The 21,643-nt window shown below is 42.5% G+C and overlaps 1 protein-coding gene across 5 annotated transcripts in view; it reads right to left on the bottom strand.

Annotated features, from left to right (window-relative positions):
• Positions 1-21,380, bottom strand: part of PKIB (cAMP-dependent protein kinase inhibitor beta) — a 55,100-nt gene extending 33,720 nt beyond the window's left edge. The window contains exons 1-2 of one of the 5 annotated variants that reach the window (XM_048298931.1): positions 20,765-20,875; positions 3,068-3,183 (exon numbers count right to left, since the gene is read on the bottom strand). The gene's annotated coding sequence lies outside the window, so the exon portion shown is untranslated. Of the gene's footprint in view, positions 1-3,067; positions 3,184-20,174; positions 20,263-20,565; positions 20,707-20,764; positions 20,876-21,237 lie in introns of those variants that run through there. The other 4 variants (XM_048298932.1, XM_048298927.1, XM_048298928.1 and 1 more) reach the window with 4 other exon arrangements.
• Positions 21,381-21,643: the final 263 nt, after the last annotated feature.

The following is a 21,643-nucleotide window of genomic DNA, read 5'->3' as shown; positions in this document are numbered from 1 at the left end:
CAGATGGCCACTTAGAAAAAAGGTGTGACTACTGCTGTTCAAGAGGAGTGCTATCAGGATTTTTCTGACAAAGGCAGTGCAGTAACTGGGTGGTTACGATATATATGTCACTTTGCGTGTATCCAACTGAAATGTCAAATCATACTTGTTTAGCTCAGGTAGGTAAAAAGATCCAGTTGTCTCCCATTTTATTATAATATTGGCCTCTACCTACAGGTGTGTTTCAGGAGAAAAGCAAGGCATGTTGCTTTGAAGCAAGAAAAATAAAGGGGAATTGATGATATGGAAAATTTGTGGCCATTGTTCTCTGCCCTCAGTATGCTATGCAAATAACTCCCAGCAGCTGTAACAGGTATTTATACTGTCTGTGATGCTCTACAAGTCAGAACTAGCTGTCATGCAGTCTTGTTATATATGAGGAAGTCCACATTTAATTCTGCTTTCATAGTGTGGAAGTTGCATTTATTCAGCTGTGGTTCTGACGTGTGTCTCACAGTAAATGGCATTATTGGTCAACAGGGCAACAGACTTCAACGATAGAAATATAATGCTCCAAAAATCAAAATTAAGCAGTCCATAAAAGTGTATTGGGTTTTAATCTGTGCCAAGGCCCAGCGATGTTTTTTTAACTGCACATAATCAATGACAGAAGAGAGCCATTTATTCCATTGATTTTGGCCAGGATCAGAAACCATACTTTGACTATGTCCAGTATCTTTTGCAAAGGTAAGTGGCAAGGGAATATCAGGCAACTGCAAGAGAGTTGTTGCAGCAATTGAGAACACTCTTGTGGCTTCCTGTGTTTTATCAGCCTGTAAGAAAGTATTCAAAACCTCCCCTTCCCAAATCCTTGGTTTAAAGACAACAACATAATCCATGCAATGAAATGCACAAATGCAGTCTACCCTCGCTCTGAAAGAACATTGTCGTAAATAACTAATTAACTATGCACTTCAGCCTGGAAGCTGAATCTTATACTTGCCACCACAAAATGATGATTCATATGTTTACTATATCCATTTAAAAATGAAGGGTCAGCACAAAAAATAGCAGTGAGGGTCAAAACTTCCATGAATATTTTCATTACCTTCTCTATCAGGTTTACATATGCTTTTGCTGACAGGAAGATCACAAATCTTTCACCTTTGCGCAGCCGACTCATCAGAGCTGCAGGAGCTGTCAGTACTGCAAGTTTTGAAATGTATGCTAAACTGATGGTTTCTGATAAGGCTGCTACTATCCGTATGTGTATGAACTTCAAATACCATATTCCAGACTGTGAACATGGCATTGTAGGCTGGTGTTCATTTTTTAATGCCCCCTTAGGAATATAATCTTTGTGTAGGCACATCTATACTGGGAGCCTTTTTTATCCCTTGATGCTGGGCAGTAGAAATAACTAATAAATAGCTTGCTAAAGAGTTATTTATCCAAGTACAAACACAAACCCACTAGATTTAATAATATATTTTCCTTTTGCAATAGTGTAAAATAGTAGTGAAATAAAAACAACTTGATAAAAATTTGATCCAAAAAGAGAAAACAGGATCAGAACAGCAGAGCCCTCAAGCAAAACAAGTCAGACAGTTTGCCTTTCAAGTTCCCCTTTCATATTCAGACTTCCATCCCTGGCACCTATGGTAAAGGTTTTTTTTCCCTAGTCCAGTTACAATTTCTGAGTATCAGTACTATCACTCAGACACATATGATGTCTTTTTTTCTCCTCCTTTCAGTGTCTCAAAAAGCAAGAGGCAAAGATAAAGCCTGGATTCTCTAACAGGGTTTTTCTTCACACTGTGATTAATGAGGTTAATGTGCTTTACTGAATTCTCACTTGAAAACGTCAAAAACCAACATCCCCCTGAAGCAGTGTGGAAGAAAGGCAGCAATTCACCTCCTTGCTGCTGGCAGCATGGTCTGAAATTGCTTAAAAAGGCTCAAAAACATTTGGAGACAGAGGGTCTGCCCTACTCCTTGCATTTCCCTATGAATTCCTTTAGACATAAAGCATTGACCAAGCCTGGGACTAAGGTTGGACTCAGATGCACCAATGCTCCAATAGGAATTTAGAAAGCAAGGGGGTCCTCTTAGAACCTCATGACTCATTGGGATTATATCCCTTACCTTTTACATCTTTATCCTTTTCTATCCTTATTCTCCATGTAAATAATTTAAAATTTGGTTCTAATCCAAGTTTGTTCTGTGTGCTTTGTCTGTGTAGTGAGTCACAGAATGAAGCTTGCCATAGGACTTTGTCAAGATGCACCTTCACAAACTCAGATGAAACCCACTGCTGCTATTACTTTTGGCAGTGATTCCTTAAGTGACCCAAACCACTCATCTGTGGCAGTCTCCTAAGAGAGAATTCATGGTAACTGTTGCCTCATTCTACCTTCAGGTGAGTTTCCATGTGTGTTAGGAGCAGCCTCCTAAGTGCTGACCTCTGCTAAGAGGCATTTTATGCCAGTTGTTGAGAGGCACATGATTACTGGCTGAATTCAGCTCCACTGCAGGGGAGGGACCAAACTTCAGCCTACAGACACCCTTCCCCTTATGCTTCCTGTTTCCATTACTGCAATTAAAGCATTGTATGTACAAGGCAAACTTGCTCTTTCTTCTGAATTACACAAATATGGCACCAGTTTAGACTGTGCATTGTGTAATTGTATTGATCTGCAGCACTGTTTCCCCACTTCAGTGTGGTGCCCAGTCTCTGGAGGCTTTGAAGCAAACAAAGGTGTGTATGTTGAAGAAATAAAGATGTGATGTTAAGGTGGATTGAATACTTTATCCAATTCATGCTTACATCGGGGGGAACATTTCCAGGATCTCAAATGCAGGACAGGGCTCAAAGAGGGGGATTTTGTACAGGTTTGGACTAGCAGCAAGGAATTCTGCCTTCTGTGAAGCATCTTTGAAACCCAAGAGGATGCACACTTAATCCTCCTCACACAGCCTGCGCTATACATGAAGGATATTGGCAGGCATGATTTCCACATTGTAAACTCATATTTGAGGAGTTTATCTCTAAAAAATGGATGGAGCTTATCAATTTGCACATTCTTACCATTCCCATACACAGAGACAGGTGGGCTCTACATCCAAATGGATACTGGAGGTCAATTCAATTTCTGAACCCATGTTGCAAATATTAAGCTGAACAACTTATGCCGTAAGCATCATCTGCAGTGAAATACGTAAAAAAATGACATTTCATGAGTTCTTTTATCAAGGTTAAAAGAAGTCTATAGCTACTCGGTAGGTTATCTTATTCTTAAGCCACATCTGCTTACAGTTACAGTTATTTCCTCTACCAGTAACTTGCATAAGGACATTCTACTACTTTCAAAAGAAATTTCACAGATGCAGGGAAAAAAACCCCAAACTTTCCATACCCACTGTGATTAATACTTATCGACAAGCATTTAAAACTCTAAATCTGTTCTAAACATTCAGGAATGAGCAATAAATGAAGATTGTTATCAGCAGCAGAAAAGTTTTTTAAAAACAAATCTGTCTGTATTAATGAGGCTTAATTAAGCAACTTTCCCTTAACAATCCTGGCTCAATTATTTACTCATTTGCAGAACTGCAAAGTATCTGCACTTCTCAACTGGAATTTCTAAGAATTTAAGTTAAATGATAGAGTGTAAAAATAATCTGTTGTAATTAGGCTTGAAGCATTAATTACACAAGTTAATATAAATTTTCTTCAGATCTTCATATACAACACTGAGGAACTCTGCTGTCCTCAACAGGAGAGCAGAGTTCCTGTTTCTTCCAGAGCTGTGACTAGTTCCTGTTTCATTCTTTTCTTCTGAGAGATCTCAATGTAAACCATTGGTATAATCAATAGATAGATCATCTAGGGAGTGTTCACTGCACATACACCCCTTCTCACCTCACAGTATTTCTGTGTCTGCTGAGAGGCACAGGAGCAATGCTTCTGCCTTCAAAACTGCTTAGCCTGCAAGGCACTGGCAACATCTCTACATACCTGAAATGGAGAAGAAAGCAATGGCTACATCTGTGGTAGGGACAAGAAGAGAACTCCATCAGCTTGCAGAGGGTGATGATGAGACAACAGTAACATCCAAAAGAGAGGTAAAATATGGCAGCAATGAGCCTTTGCTTTAGGAAGATTGTGCTATCATTCCAGATGTCCTGTCACTTGGCCAGGATGTCTGTCAGAAACCAACACTCTGCAAATGCACACACCTCCACAGATTTATGGTTTGCTTTCCATTACACATAATCTTAGTATTTCAAATATCCACGGAATTAAGAGGCAACAAATATCAATTGTTTCCAAGATAGAACCTGCTTGATGTCATGAAGGTGGCTTCAGGGAGCAATTTCTGGATGTCTCTGGCAAACCTACCCTGGATTTGAAAACTATGTTCAATCGAAAGAGCTGAGTAAGAAGTTCAGGAGGTAATTGATAATGTTGAGGATGTCATAAGAAACCTGAAGGAAGCAAAATCTATCAACAGCTGTTAAACACAAAAATACTATATCTCACTCAAGTAACCCATGAGCTGCTGAGCACAGGACACTTGGAGACTATACAGTGGGGAGTGTGTTCATAGTGTTTTCCCTTATTTTTGACCTCTCTCAGCAACAAGACACTATGCACTAGATACCCATTTGATAAGAAGCAGCTCAACCGTTCTTAACTGCTCTGGACAAAAATAGAGAAACAAAGTCCCCACAAATGAAATCCCCATTATGTTGGTTCTAACAAGAGTGACTTCCCTTCCTTCCAATATCAAAAAGAAGTCCAAGTCATTTAGTCAAAATTGGTTTAAGAAAACCCATTCCTTTCTGTGACAAGGCAGAACATCAAGTTTCTAACAAAGTGAAGACTACAAAAAAGCATTTTCAGTTTTGATTTCAACCTCCAGAAGCTGGTGTGTGAGATAACTTCCAACCAGCCCCACAATCAACAATCTCCTGAAGAGGGGAAGGAGTATTCTCTCCTATGGCAAGGAAAAGTCAAATGTGTCTGCTGATCTTGGAGAAGTAGAAATCAGAATCTGAAAGTGGAAAATTACAAGGGTATTTTGTGCTAATAAGACATCAGCTTTCTGATGAAAATGGGAAAGGATCTTATTAACTGTTCATTCAGTTTAGTTTTTTTTTTATTTCAAAGAAGCATTAGACAATGAAAAAGCACTGTAAAGACTGAAAGAGCTCAATCAGAAAAGAACCTAAGATTATCAATCTTGTCTTCCTATTGAAATTGTGTTACCCCTCCACTTGTGCTGAACTCTGCTTGAATCATAAAATGGAAAGTTTCACAGCGCACAAATAGATGAACACACAGGTTTTTTCCATACTGATCTCCCTGTAAGCCCAGCAACTCTGGGCTGGTGGTTGCAGAGGCAGCCCTGCCATGCTGCAGAGTGTCCTTCTGGAAGGGCACCAACAGAAGTAACTAACCCCTGTAGCAGTGCTCTTTAAAGCAAGGTGATGATGAGGAAATTTAAAAGCCAAGTGTCTCAAAGAATCAACCCCTGCTGTCCTATCTACAGAGACATCTCTGACATTGGGCAGTCAGGAGATGACAATTTATGTGATGTTTCTACCATTAATAAAGCCATCAGCATAGATGTGAGAGCTGAAGTCAGCAGTTCCAAAACTAAATCCCTCTTTAAAACCTATGACGAGAAGGAAAAGGGGTCAGAAGCCCAGACAGACCCCAGCTGCAGGTTATGGTCACTTGCCAATGTTTAACTAAAGCAATATGCTCTCACACCAGGGCTCTCCAAGGGCTGAATGGCATTTGGAGGTGAGGGGAAGGCGGTCCCAGGGAAGACAATGAATCGTATCTGATCCCTAAAGAGATGCAGAGGGACAGTGGAAGTGGGCAAGGGCTTTCTTCAGTCTTTATTCTTGCTCTGTGCAGGCCAGATACAACTGCAGCCCAAGAGGTTCCCTGAGGGCTAGGATTGCACATCTTAGCCCTCCTTGGAACAACAGCATCTCTGCAAAGAGCAGGAGGACAGTAGGAAACATTAAACCCCAATCCTAACCTCTGCATACTCCATGACAGCTTCATGCAGTACATAGGAGTTTTACAAGTGCTTTGCAATCCTCCCTGCAAGATTCCTTGCTGCTATCAGTAGGGGAATGCCATTTTATATATCATGAAAACATGGTATTTATATCTGCATGTCGAAAATAACAAGATGCATAACTGATATTAATGGCAGATAACCATGAAGTCTTGATGAAAAGCCTCAGGAGAAGTGTCTTCAAACCCTACTGTCCTATGTTCAAATTCGCTGCTGAACCCACCATTCATTTTCCCCTCTCTAATTCCATGTCACATTGTCACTGTGCTTTCTCCTGCCTTGTCCCTACACAAAGTGTCCTGCACAAGAGCACCTGTGTCTGTTAGCACAAGGGCATCCATCGGGCAGGCTCTGTAATTGCATTTGCTAATGCTTCTTTTGACCCAACAGGCTGGGACTGACCATGTGATATTCCACGTGTAGTGTCACTGAGATCAAACCTGAAATAAAACAGTGGAAGAAAGCCTTGGCTAACATGGATGTCAGCTGAAGGTCACCTCCAGACTCAGTGTGCTGTGACACCAAACCTCAGGCAATGTGGTGGTTTTCTTGCTCTTCTCTCTGCTGTATATATACACCATTGAAATGATGGGAGACTGTCTACCTGGGCAGCTTTTAGCAGCCCGCAGTGAACATAATTCTGATATTAATTCACCAGGTATTTTTCCTAGTCCATCTCTGTCAGGTAGGCACAGCAACAACATTCCCTCTGTTCATTCCAGGAATGAATTCTTCCCTTCACCTCTACTGAGGAAAAGGATGAATGCACTTATGCTTATTCTGAACACAGTTCAGTGCTCTACACAAGGATATGGTCAGGCCACACATCAATTAACCATGCAGCTTTACAGCAACAAACAGGCAGATCTATAGATTTTTTAATTGCCCTTGGTATGGAGGACATCTCCCAAAAAAATAGTAGGGCCAGTGTACCACTGTGCTGCAGAGATCCATCTGAGAGGCTACTGTAGCCAGGCATGATCTCTAACAGATGTTCTGATATGTATCAGAAGCCAAATTCACCCTCATTTACCTTCAACTTCCGCAAGGCAGAGAGGCACCAACACAAAACTCTACCCTTCAAGTCCTGGGTGGTCCATTCTTCAGGTCTTGATGAGTTGTGGGTCTAAGCTGACTAAAAATACCCTGTGAGGCAGGAAACTGTTCTTTTGAGAGCTGATAAAAAGTTCTCCTAAGGATGCACTGCTTCCAAACAAATGCATAAAACCCCTTTGGAACAGAAATAGGGCAGGATACATCTCACAGAAATGAAAAGACACATGGCATAGCGCCTCAAGATTCCCTGTATTCAGCCAGGTTCCTTTAGAAGTTTTATTCAACATCATAAAAATACTCATGCATAACAAGTCTAGCATGTCCATTCCCACTGAAGGATGTCCAAGCTCTACAGCCAAATTCTCATACAATGCTCTGAGTTTTCTCTCTTTGTCCTTAGTATTGTTTTGCTTCTCCAAAGAATCCTCAGAGCAGCATGAAGGAGATACCAGGTATTTAGCAAAACTATCATGTCTGTTAGTAGCACAAAAGCTACCCTGCCCCAAATAGCATCAGTCAGGGGTTTGTACCTAACCCTCTTCCTACCACATGCTCTTAGGAGACATCAGTTAACTAGTCCTATACCATCCTCTCAGTTCTCGTGGCCACAGACTTTGATGAGCTAATACTTGATTCTTTAGCGATGTGTGCTTTGAATACATCTGGGAGCTGACCATCAAAATACTCAACATATATATGAAAATTGTATCTACATGAAGAAAAGGAAGTAACTTCTACAAATAAACTACTCTCCTGAAATTTGGGTACCAGATATCAAAACCTGACAGACACAAAGTAACCTAGTCAAAAGAGAGTGAACAGCAAATTCACACTAAGTCCTTTACTAGTGCAAGTGGCAATTTTATCTGAAACTGTAAATGACTATAAAAAGAACACTCAAAGTCAGGATTTACTAATAGCCTTTCTGAGATTTCATGCAACAAGAAAATGTGCTGAACCTACATATCCAGGAAAGCTGCATTTAGTAGAGTGTGGTTTCAGATTGCTTGCAAAGTGACCTGAAATAGTTGAATGGACCTGGAGTCAGGAGCTGTAGGGAAACACAAGCTGAGTGAGAAAAACATTGCCCAGTCTGTGCAGTGGCAGTCCCCTTGCCCTGTGCAGCATGTCAGTAAAGGTTTCTGAGATCATAAACTTTTCACAATGAATTTCTATTATCACATGGTAGGCTAAATCCAGGGCACATCACTCATTTGCCTCACTAGAGGACATGAACTGCTCAGTCTTTCAAGAAGCCTCCCTGGTGACACAGTTATCCCTTCTGTGCTTTGAAGGCTCCATCTCACAACTCAGAAGGTAATGTGTTCCCACTTTAGCAAGGACAAGCTGGAGATTCATGGGAAAACCTTCTCCTGCCTCAAAGATCCCCAAATGAAGGATGGCCTCCAGCCACAGAAGAACACTTTCAATGCAGGATGCCCCACAACCATCCATGTCACTAAACCACATTATGGAGGGATCTTTCAGGTGCCACAACCTAGACTGTGGCACAAAACAACTCTGACAGCAAGATGTGGCTCATCATCAGGCTGGGGAAAAGGCTGAAGATGAGCAGCAATTGTGGCCACAAAGGGCCAGAAATCCACCAAGCCAAGGTGGAGGTGTGAGGTCAAAGCCAGTGGTGTTTGTATCCTTGGATAAGGTGGCACTTGCTATGCTGCCTGGAGGTACTGTGAGCCCACACATGTAGGCTTTGTTGAAGCTCATTCTGGATTGATTGGATAGCTCCCCTCACTACTCAGTCCCAGGGAAAAAAAAACCCACAGAAAACAATCAGGGTTACATGGTAAAAATGCTTCTTCAAGATCAATTTATGAAAAATAAGAATGGCTTAAATGAATTTCTGAATTAGAAGTAATCAATTTGGTGGTGTAATAGAAAAGCTCTTTTGATCTGTTTGGCTTTTTTGTTTCTTGGTGTTTTTTTTTTTTTTAATCTGAACCATCCATCCCTCTAAAGCTCTGTACAATTCCTGCATTATCTCAGTTGGCACTCCTGATTCAAAGCAAGGATTAGTAACAAACTGTGCCACCTCAGAGCCATTAAAACAGCAAGTTGGTGGATGGGAAAAGGGCATATGCATCAGGATGACCTTTCCCACAGATATTCATGTTTGATTACCAGTATCTTTTCTAGTTATAGAGATCCACCAGTACACTGTAACATCTCAGATCTTCCTGAATCGTGGAGACAAAAATAAGATAGTCTTTACCACCACAACAGTGTTGCTTATCATGCAAAACCACTGGAACAATTTTATTCTTACGAGTAATGAAGATGTTTTAGTAAACCCTATTAAACCCCAGCATCAGTACCAACCCCAGCATTAAACTGTTGAATATGGAGCAGTTTTCCTATGGGAAATTTATGACCAGAGGAAATATTCTAGCCTTGTTATTTTTATAGCATCCATTAATTTTTTAATGGAGGAGGGAGCTATTCAAAGTGTCCTCTACCTTGAAGAAGAAAAGTAACCTGCATTGGAATACAGTGCCACAGCTCCCAAAACATGAGACAATACCTGGGTGCAACTGCTGTTGCCAAAGCACATTCATTTAGCCAGCCAGCATTCTCCTCAATAGACATCCTGCACATTTTGATTACAAAACAAAACCATCCTGACCTTTTATCTCACTCCTCTGCTCAGTAACATTGATGTCCATTGCCAAAGTTTACAGACAGGGGTCCTCAAGCCCTCTGCACAAGCCACAGACCTTGTTCCCTGAGCTCTCACTTCTCTGTCACCTCAGCTCTGCCCCGCTCTCCCACTGGTGGCTGCCTTTCCCAAGGCTTCCAAGTGAACATCCCACAAACTCAGTACCCAAGATGAGAACCACTGACAGTTCATGAGCTGTTTACCAGTGACTTATTACCAAGTGCAGCATGACCTGAGGAAAAAAATTTAAAATTGCCTATTATTTTTGTTCCTCTAATTTAGAAAATGAGGGCACAATTTCCTCCAGAAAGCAGATGCCACAGAATTATTAGTGGGTGTTTCCTGGTATTTTGTTCACAGTTTAAACATTCAAATTACAGTTGCAATAAGTGTTTGTTGAATATTTAGCAGAGTTAAGCTCTATTTTTATTTAGAGAAGTATCATTTCAGATGTCACAGTTCAGCAACAAATTCTGAGTACCATGTTTGTGCAGTGTGGCATTTCTCCTAGGATCTACAACTCCAGAGTTGCACTGAAACACAATTAACAATATAACGCATCACTGCAGCTCCTCTGCATTTTCCATTTGCAAACAAACTGGTGCTAAACTCTGTCATATCCCAGCACCACTCTCTGCTCAGCTTCCCTTCCTCCTCACCTCAACTTCCCTTCCTCCTCATCTTCCCCCCCCAAATTCAGAGACACAAATCTACAGAAAGCATGCAAAGACACTTTCCAAAGAGATATAAAAAGGAGAACAGTGTCATGTATATTCCTCACCCAAAGTAAGCCTATGTGCCTTTTATACAATCCATATGCTTATTTTCTTAACAATTTTTGAAACTCCCATACAGATACCAGACATGAACATGCCATAATATTCCTTCCTCAGTTTCAGGGTTTTTCCCCCTGAGGATTTCACTCCCCTGAACATTCCCAGAACATCTCCAGCCTCTCCCAGGTCCAGCAGTGGCAGTGTTGGCACTGTGCAAACACAGCTCACAACACCACTGAGCTGTTTTTAGCTCCCATGCTGCCTGAGGCTGAGAATCTTCCCCCTCATCACATCCCATTTAGTGATGAGCCATCTATCCTCATGCTTTTGAACGCTACACTCTCTCTTAGATGGAGCCTTAAAAAGACATGCTCCATCAAAAGAGCATGTCTCTATGTGTTCTGCTGTCAAGGCCTTTGCCCCAAAATCAGAAGGAGGTCTTATCCTGCACCTCTTTTGTTCAGTTGTATAAACAGACTGGCCTGCTGTCTTGCTGGAGCAGTTCAGACTGGCACAGGAGGAGTGAAGCCAGATCCTCCTGCCAGCTCCTAGTAAGACATCTGAACAAATATCCCCATTTTGGGAACAGCTTAACTTCAAATGGTAATTATGTCTCACCTTTGAGGGGCTGCTGCTTTTCTAAGCCTGAAGGCTGGACCGCCTCCCCCGTCACAGATACAACCAAGGGATCCGCTGCCATCCGTACATCCAATGTGGCTCCTGTCAGATGGCAGCTCGGGCTGTCAGCCTCGCTTCTCTTCCTCCATCAAATACTGGTGCTGGAAAGTCTTAACAGGGAAACTGGGATTACAGGACACATCCTTTGCCCCAGAGACAGCACTGCCAGCTGTTATCTCTGCTCTCCAGTTCTCAATCAGGAATAGAGCAGTAACAAATGCACTCAATCCTACCCTGAAAGGTAGCCATACAGAAAGGTCTGGGCTGGAAATCCCAGCTTTTTGGTGGCTTTAATCAAATGGAACAGCATTGGGAAGAGAGGGGAGAGTGGTGGTGGGGAAGTGCTGAGCCATTCAAATTTAAATTGACTTTTTTTATTTTGCTTTGATTTACCTCTAATCTTACATTCTTTTTTTCTAAATTCTAAAAAGGTATAGAAATGATGCCAAGATACAGATTAAAATATATAAATTACCATTCCCTCTCAAAATGCATGCCTGGAAAAATTGCATAGTTAAAATATTTAAAGTAAGGACTAATCAAGCCATTAAGCCATAAACAGCTTCATTTTAATAAAGGGTGCACCTCTAAATCTCATCTTTCTGTTCTTCCAGAGAGTATTTATTTTATTTTAGGCAATCAAACTTCCAGTTCTAGGTTTTACAAAAATCTAAAGAACAAGCAACTTTTAAAATCATTAAGGTGTGAAGTTTTAATTGACTTTTTTGGTTGTCAGAATCATAAGGCAGATACCACTCCATGTGGTTGTGCAAAATTGATCAGCTGAATAAATTTGTTCAGCTTTCTTCTATGCTCTGTAGACCACCAACTGCTACTAAAGAGGCCTCCAGTTTTGTCAGCTCTCCCCTTGTATGACAAAATTTAACTCTCTACAAAGGCTGGATTGTTAACCAGTCAATTAACACAGTGAATATACAGATGAATGTCTTATTACACCCCTTCAACATAACTAAGCTTCTGTAAAAACATTCAATTTCCATGCTGTGTGAATCATTATAATTGACTCAAAACAAGAAATTGTCTCGCCTTAAATGGGATTACAGCAAGTAGGTTTCCATTTGGAATTATTTTAATACTCAGTAAAGCTAAATTAATTAGTATCTGACTTAATTTTTTTTTTTTTTAAGTTTCAAAACTGGCTAGAACAGAAACAATACACTGAGTCTCTTGGGAAATCTGTTTAATAAACACACCATCCCATTTATTCTGTTTTGCTTTGGAGTGCTACTTCCAGCTACCTGTAAATAATGAGAATCTGTAAGGAGAGAAGGAGCATAAAAGTGAGTTAGTCATTAATAAAAGGAACTGTGTGGACAGCATGTATTCTCTCTTCAAACTGTAAATAATAAAACTACCAACTCAGAAGAGAAAAATCCAGCATTGCCTTTTCAGTGATCCTTTCTCCTAAAAGCACCATGGCTTATGATAAACACCATCTCTGTTCAAGTGGAGACCTTCCAAACCCATCAATAATAGGTTGTTCCCATTAGGAACTGGCTGACAATTATTTTTATTCAATTTAATTCCTTTCACAAATCTAGCTTTTCCAGCAAACAAATGCAAGTTCAATGGGAAAAAAAACAAATATTCCTCCAACCGTCACACACTCATCTTTTTAAGCTTTTTTAAGCTCTCTGAGGTAAACAGCAAGCACTTTTAGTGACAGTTTCTGAGTAATGATGGGGAAGAGAAGGGAAGTGGTTGAAAGCACCACTGGCTTCTTAATGCCAACTCTTTTATGTTACTCAGGGAACATATGTTCAATCACTGCTTATGAAACAGCTTTGACAACATGGAGCAGAGCTTTTTGCTTGATGTTTGCTTAAATGAGACCCTATCTATTGTAGAAGCAATAGCTTATAGTTTACTTTTTTGGGGTAGTTCTTTAGTATTTTTTTGTTAAACAGAAGCAACTCACAGTGTTAATAATAGTCTAGTCAGTGGCTGTCTTCTCTGAAGACTTCGTTACTGTGAGGTTTCACTGCAATCCAGCTCTTCTGAGAAGACATTTAAAGAAAATATCAGAAGGGTGGTACAACAGAATTTCTAATGCCTGACCTTTCCAAGAAGAAAAACAAGTGAGACACATTAGAAGAACCCCATTCCCACTTAGGGACCTTTATTTTAAACATCAAAATCACACCACTGCACATGATGCCTACTTCCAAGAAAGCAGTAGTCTCAGTGTCTCATTTCTGAACAAAGAACATAACTATCACATTAAAGCTTTAGCAAAACATGTTTACAGAAGTCCCTGCATTTTTATTATACTGTATTGTGCCTTGGAGAAAGCTTTTCTTTAGTGAACAAAAGCTGCAGCAGACTGAATTAGACTTGAAGCCTGAAACAGATCACATGCAGTACACTTAGAAGTTGTTTTACAACATTGAATTTAACCATATGTAAGGCAGACTGTATTAGCAAGCTGTTTTAAGGCAGGGACTGAAAACCACTATGCTGTTGTTAGCATCTATTTGTTATTTCTTATTAAAGGTCTTTAAAGGCCTTTCAGTCTGTTAAATAAGATTCCTCTTCCCTGTTATATTTTTCATGCATTACAAGGACTTCACAGCAACTTTTCAGAGGCTCAGCTTTGAGCTTGGAATGCCAGGGTCGTGGGACAACTCAGGCTGGACAGGGCTCAGGATGTCCCTGGTCCAGCTCAGCACCAAGGTCAGATGAGGCTGATCAGGGCTGGGCTCCCTTGGGGCTAGAACCCCCCAGAGCAGAGCTGGCCCAGCCACAGTGGGCAGCCCACACCCTCTGCCTCCCTGGATTATTTTCCTTGTGCACCATCTGAACCTCTTGGTCCACTTGATGCCCCCTGTGTCTTTGGCTCTCTCTTTTTGACCACCTCCCTCCCCGTGGTACCAGAAGCTGCTGTCAGCACCTCCAGAGCCATATTCTCCCAGACTGAGCCAGCCCGTCCCTCACACTTTCCTCATGCAGGAACTGCTCCAGCCATAACCATCATCATGTTTTTGATATTCTAGAAAATGGCTCCTTCCCTGGAGAAGAGTGCATCCTATTTTGCAAGGAAACAGGAAAGGTGAACTACACTGACACACTCCACAGCATCCTCTGACTCCCTGTGTCCAGGGAACCACGATCCTGTGTCCAAGCCTGGCTCTGCTACAGGCAGGGTTACAGCTAAATCAGTGTCTCATCTTCCCATTACAAGCTGTGTCTGCAGGAGCAGCCCATCCATGCTCTGGAAGAAGTGGCAACAGAATTGCAGACCTCTGCCCTTCTCCTCAGTTCCAGGGTGGCTTTCCTTTCTTCAGAGCAGTTTATAAAGCCAGCCCTCAGAATTTCTATTCATACAAACAACAGAAAAACCTCAGCACTCCCACTGTATTGTGGATTTAAATCAAGATGAAGTGCCATATGATTGCTTAACACTTTGTTGTGTTATCTGCCAAAGCCAACAATGCTATTCACAACTGGCTAAGCCCTGAGAAATATGCATACTTCAGGTATTAGGCAAACCATATCCTTCTACTTGGTACCATGGGGGAATTCTAGTTCAAACACTATTTTCATAACTGCTTGTCCACTCAGAGACAGAATTTCTAGACATCATCTTCTCATCTTCTGCTTCATTTAGTCCTCTTACCCAACCAAACCTTATCCACAATAGATGGAAGAGACATACAAAGATCTCCACATATATACTTCCAGGACAAATCTTACCAACACTAATGGAAACTCCTTTAATTAAGGACTATAAAATCCACCTGTGTAGATAGAAATTGCTTACGACCAAAGCATACCATTTATTGCCCAGGAATTAAAGCTATTTTGGATGAGGCAGAGGAAGGGTGCAGAATCATCTCAATGACAATCTCTTTGTCATCACTCAATGAAACACCACAGAGCACTTTCATCAGTTAGTATGAAATATTTAACAAGTGCCAATGCTTCTGCAGCTGTCTGAGCAAGACCAAGGTACCTTGTAATGAAGAAGATATAAAATATCGATGGGCCAGGTGCTCAGCTGAGACACAAATGACACAAGATTCCAAACTAGGCAAAACAAATCTTAAAAGGGATGTTGAGCCTGAGCAAAGGGCAGTAGTTCATACAGACAGAACACCAAGTTGTACGGTGTTGAATGCTGCACATCTTCCAAGGGCATTTCAACAACTCCAAAGCTGCATTACTAATCACAGTTCCAGATTACTCAGGAGCCTATGGAAAAATTTCTGTATTTCCAACAGAATGTTGTGAACTGGTTGCACAGGTAATTGAAAAAGGCTAAAATAAAAGTCTACCCATTTTTCCATGGGGGCTGGAAAGCAGAATAAATTATTGCCTCTGTTCTGCCTCAGCAGGTGTTCAGATCTGCAGGCATAGACCTCACTGTGTACCATAAACCCAGTTCACCTTCCTCTGTTGGATGGAATACATGGACAGGATGGGGAAAGCCAACAGAGATAGCTTTGCTATCAATTGTGTATGTAGCAAATACTGCTTAATCTGTAGATTAAAATAAGAAGAAGCAAAAAGAAAAAAGCACGTGCTCCCTGATTTTCAATTGCTTCTCTGGGATCTTCCTAGGGACACAGAAAATGGAAGATTTTTAATTCAGAGCTGCGTCCTTGCAGTACAACCCAGAACAGAACTGCCCCTACCTCTGGGTTCAGCACAGAAAGATGTGTGCCATAAACCAAAGACATGCGGAAAAGCTTCTGCTGCATATATTCAGTGCTTTCTGTGCTCTGGGAATCCAGCTGAAATCCTCCTGTCCAAATGCCTCAGCCTGTGTGCACCTGGCCAGAGCTCCACACCCACAGGCTGCTCAAGGTACATGTCTCCCCATGCACAGTGCAAACCCAACCCTGGTAAATCATCACCTCCCTTTGCTGACAGTAGGCTGTAGTCAGATGAGCTGCCTCGGCCACAGCTGAACCATGTGAAGGACTCCTGCTCTCAGCCCACCCCGGCCCACCCCCTGGTCTGGGCAGAGGCCACACTGTCTCTCTGCTAGATGCCACTGCCCTTCTCTGCCCTGTCAAGGTAAGGGCACAAGTTTGCACACCCTACCCAGTCTTTCACCACAGCACAAGTTGAACACTTCCACTGGCAGGGTTTTAAGATCCATCCCTTGAATGCATTTGAACTGAAGCAGACTGGGTAGCACCTACGTACGATGCTACATCCCACGTTTCTGGGAGCAATGGAACCACTGGTGAGGGGTGGGGGTGAGAAACTGCTGTGAGAGTTGTCTCTGCCATCAGCTGAGAGGCACCCAGCCCAGGGTGCAGGGTGGCAGCTACCCGGAGCACAGGGAGAGCTGTGTGGGGCTGCCAGAAGGCCAGGTCCTTGTGGCAGGGAAGGATGTTTGGCTCCAGCCAAGTGCAAGAGGATGAGGCAGGGCAAGACACTACAGAAGTGTTTGTGCTTGTTCCCAGAACAAAGACATCACTGTGCACCTCATCCTTCCCCTTGCTAATATAGAACAAGAGAATAAAGTCAAATGTAATTGCTACACAAGCATGGTGGTGCTCTGTCTTTACTGGGGAATGAAGGCTTTAATGTATATAAATGATTGTAAAAGATGTAGAGGAGAGCTTTGTGCAATGTGAACGCTGAAAAATATTTTCAAAGAAATCAACATTATCCAGTGAGCACTTTACTAAATTAATTTCATTTATATATGTATATTCATGCCCAGAGAGCAAGACCAGTTGATACAATTTCTACAACAGGAAAAAAGCTAGCAAATCAACTTAATATACTATTAAATTTTTCTAAAGAAAAAAAAATTAAAATGTTTTAAAAAATAAACCAAACCCAAGCACCTCAAAAAACCTACCCCCAGTAATTTCATAGGGAGATAATGAAAGAGAAAAGACAGACAAGTATTGTGATGCTACTAACATTGGCAAGGCAAGGAAGGAGAAAATGGGCAATTACCCATGAACACAGCTCTTAACTTCAGCTGTGTAACAGAACAAATAATCAGAACAATAATCACCTTTTAAAAGTCAATAAAAGCAACATGTATTCAAAAAGGTCGTGCTAGATAAACTCACAACACCTTTTCATATTTCTCCTCCATTATTCTTCTCATGACATGGGGACATCCCATGTGCAGAGAAAGCTGTAGAGGACATTCAGATGTAGCCTTAGCCAGAAGAAATAGCAGTGGCAGTAGGAAGCAAATTAAATTCTAATCAAAAACTTGTATCAATTGAGAGAAACTGATTGTGGAAGAAGCTAGGTTTTATTGTGACCACAGCAATCGAGTGTTTGCATTGAGTCAAGATAACAAAGAAAATTACTGCTCCATTGGCTATCAACCCTGTATCAAGGAGTATTAAATTACGGGCTAGGAAAGGAACACGTCAGCTTACGAAGTGGAGGAATGACAGCGTCTGTATTCCTAACTCATTACCAGAAATATCTCAGACCTATTGAGCTTATTTTGAGAGGACTATGGAGAAGAAAAAGCACGATCAAAACTTCCACAACTATGCACTCCCAAGGAGCAAAGAAATTGAAAAATACAATCACCAAGCCTCGAGCAGCAGAAGTTATAAAGCTCAGCATCCCATGGAACACCTGCACAAATTTCCTTATGTCTATTAAGTTGAATGCTTGATACAGCTCTTCCTTCAGTAGATTCAGAGAATTACTTTTGTAATTCTCCCCTTTCAGGCTGGGGGTGATGCATTAACTGCATCTCTCTCATCTCCCTGGTCACCAGAAGTCTTGAGGTTTGTAAGATTTCATGACTTTGAAATCTCTACTCTTCTATTTATATTGGCAGAAATTAATCTCCAAGGGTAAAAAAATTATACCAAGGCAATGAGGGGAGCTATCAGTCAGACAGCATTATTATTATTTTAGCTTCATCTCCTTAGGAAACCAGGATGAACTTAATATAGTCAGGGCAGAAGGGAAGAAATAACAAACATAAATCTAAAATGGGAAAAACTTCTAAAACCGGAATTTTTAAGTCAAGTACAGAAGACATTATTTCACATGAGGAAAGCCAGATTTGGGAGCTTTTCACAAACAGATCACCATTTCTGACTTTCTAGGATTTCTGCTAAGCCATACTCTTACGCTGCAATGAAAATCTGGATGATCCCCTTGTAAAAACGCCAATGCCAGAATCTTAATCCATTCTAACACAGATGTTTGACTGTCTAAATACTTCTACCAGACAAGATCACTTGGATTTACTTTTGTAATTCTCCCCTTTCAGGCTGGGGGTGATCCCATGGGTCTGAGTGGCCAGTCTGGATGCCACAGAGTGAAAAAAACCAATCCAAAATCCTGAACTGTTCCACTGCTCACAAAACTATTTGAGAGAACAGGGTGCACCCTAGGGAGATGCTGCAGTGAGTGGAGGCACTTTGGACATCAAGAAGTGGAGAGAACACACCCATTTCCCTCACTTTTCCCCCCAAAGCCAGACAAGAGGAAGCCACGCCCAGAGAACCGAGTGTGGTCTTGGGGCACCTTCACCCGAAGTAGAAATCAATGAAGTCCAGCAAAAAGCTCAGCAGGAGTGCAGGGAATATATGATCTTGAACTGGTGGAGAAAACTATACAAATTATTCCCCACAGGTTTTCCATCCCAGGTTTTAGAAACAGAAACAAGTTTTAGTTACATTCTGAACGGCTCATTAAAAACCCTCATCAATATACTAACAGAAAATATTATTTGTAGCAGGATAGTCAATGAATGGACACAAGGGAACAGTTCTGCACTTTCAGACAGATTAACAACATGACCTGACTGAGTTTCTATCTCTCTGCATTTCATTATTTATATCAATATTTTTAAAATTTGTCATGACTTTGAAGTTCAGATATATTTTCATAACATACTAATGTATGTTATGCTGTTTCACCTTAATTTGTAACTGTCATGACACATCTAATAAAAAAAAAAAAAAAAAGAAAAAAAAAAGGAAAAAAAAAAAGAAAAAGAGAGACTGGTCTCTGTTCCAGCAGGGTGTATTAAAAAACCAAGCTACAGAACTAAACCTTCACTCTAATAGTACAGTAAAGTGTGTGCTTTTTGAAGTTACATGGGTATTTCTAGTTAAGTTTCAATTTATATATATAAGTATTTGCTATCAACAACAATTTAATATTTCAAAACCATCATAGCATGAATATTCAAGTTCAAAACTTCAAAGAGAATAAGTTGAAACAAAAAACCTCAGTAACTCAGACCATTCTCATCCCCATGACTTCTTCAGTCTGAAGAGGTAAACAAAATGTCATTGTCTTTCCTTCAGCTGTTTTCAAGGTCTCTGTTTTGATCAAATTTTTCATCAAAAACTGTTTTTTCCCTAGATACAGAAGGTGATGAAGTTATACTGTGTAAGTCAATATGTGCTATACATTTCCACAATCCTAACCACAATGCCCCCAAATGTAGACAGTAATTTTATCTATTGCTTCAGGAATTTTTAATACTCTTTTACTTCTCTCTTTGCTAAAAACACTTGCCTGCTCTGCAGAGTCCACAAATAACTTCAACAAATGCTGAAAAGGATCATTTATAACTGGATTAAGAAACACTTCTCTTGCTGCCAACATTCTGTGGCAATCAGAAAGGAAAAATTCCTGCCTCGCACGTGATCTAAGTACAAGGACATTCCTTGCAAACACAGAAAGCTGAAAGTCAGTGATGTATTTTAACTGATTTTCTAGGAATATATTGTGCATCCACAAACATCACGTTAGTTGTTCGTTGTCTTGTACGTGCAACCTAAATTATGGACTTTATACACAACGGTTGTTTCAAATAGTGTTGTAGTATACCTAAGCAGTAAATTGCTCTCTAGCCCTCGTGTTGTCAGCACTGATTGATTTGACCGTATAAACATAATTTCAGGAAGGAGACGTAGTTAAAAATCGCACCTGGCGCACTTCTGATTGCTTTTCTGCCGGAGAAAAAGTCATTTCAGTATCCTTCCTGATGAGAGAGAGCCTACGTATGACATCGATTAGCGGTTTCCCCTAAAGGTTAATACCTGGCGCTAAGAAACATTAAACCTGGTCAGTCCGGAAGCATCCAGAGCAGGGAGACACAGGCAGATCATCCGTGACCTATCCCGAAGAAAGCCTGGGACACGGTGGTCGGGCACGGGACATCACGTCCCCAGGACCACCCTCCACAGCAGCTTCACCGATCCTCGCCCGGAGCTGCCGGGCCGCCCGCCCTCTGCTCCAAACTTCTCCCCGTTCCCGGCGGTGCCCGAAGGGGTGCCTGGGGCCGGGGTGGCTGGGCCGGGAGGGACGCGCACGGTACCTGGGCACTCCGCGTCGCCGGGAACGCTCCGGTTTGCGGGGCAGGGCGGGCGGCCCCTCCTGCGGGATGTTCCCTGCCGGCAGCCGGCCCGGGGGCCGATCCAGCCCCGGCAGCCACGGCCCTGGTGGAGCGGGACGCCGCCCGCGCCTCTGCCCCCCGCCCGGCCCCGGCTTCCCCCGCCCGCCGCCGCCGCCCTCACCCGGCGCCGGAGGTCCGTGCCCTCGGATCGCGCTGCGGCCGTGCCCGGGGGCGGCGGGATGCCGCGGGATGTCGTGCCGGGCTGCCGCGCCGGGAGGCGGCGGGATGCCGTGCCCGCCCCCCCGGCGCGCCCGTCCCCGCAGCCCGTCCGGCCGGGAGCAGCGCGGGGGGGCCGGGCCCAGGGGCTGCCAGGCCTGGAGGCGGCGGGCGTGGGGCGCCGTTCCCCAAACTACCGAGCGTGGGACACCATTCCCCAAATTCCCGAGAGCGGGACGGCTCAGGCGCCGTTGCCGCCGGGAGAGGGGACATGGCTGGGACTCCCCCTCCCCTCCAGCGAGTGCGGAGGGACGCACCTGCCGAGGGTCCCGGTCCCCCGTGGCCCTCACAGCGCACAGAGATGTCCCGCTGCAAACTGATGTCGGGGGGAAGAGCAGGTCCCGGTGCCCTAAAAACAATAGGGAAAACGGCTCTTACCTGGGGCCTTGCTGACTTTACTCCCTTTTCTTTCCTCTTTTTTTTGGCTGCAGTCCCTCAAACTGCACCAGCTAAATGACACAGGACATCCTCCCACTCCTGCCCGACGAAAGCAGAGAGCGTGTGACAAAAAGTTGGCACCTGGATGTAGCCATATGTGACCCTTTTTGGCTCCGAGCCTTGTTACGTCGCACAGGGAGAGGCCGTGGTGCTTCTGCACGCCTCTGTCAAGGCTGCCGGCCTCTGGGACATGCCTTCATGCAGGGATTTGAAAAATTCCAACCTTGGCCTGAAATCAGCACTTCACCATTTTCCACTTAAAATGGTGCCCTGTGAAGAATACTGCAAGTTCTCTATCTTAATGACTGTGTTTCAGTGGAAACACAAAATTTAACATCTTCAGGCA

Source organism: Corvus hawaiiensis, chromosome 3, assembly GCF_020740725.1.
Source record: "Corvus hawaiiensis isolate bCorHaw1 chromosome 3, bCorHaw1.pri.cur, whole genome shotgun sequence".
In the NCBI taxonomy this organism is placed as follows: Eukaryota; Metazoa; Chordata; class Aves; order Passeriformes; family Corvidae; genus Corvus; species Corvus hawaiiensis.
Note: the sequence above shows the minus strand (reverse complement) of the source record. Positions and strands in the feature narration are given on the sequence as shown.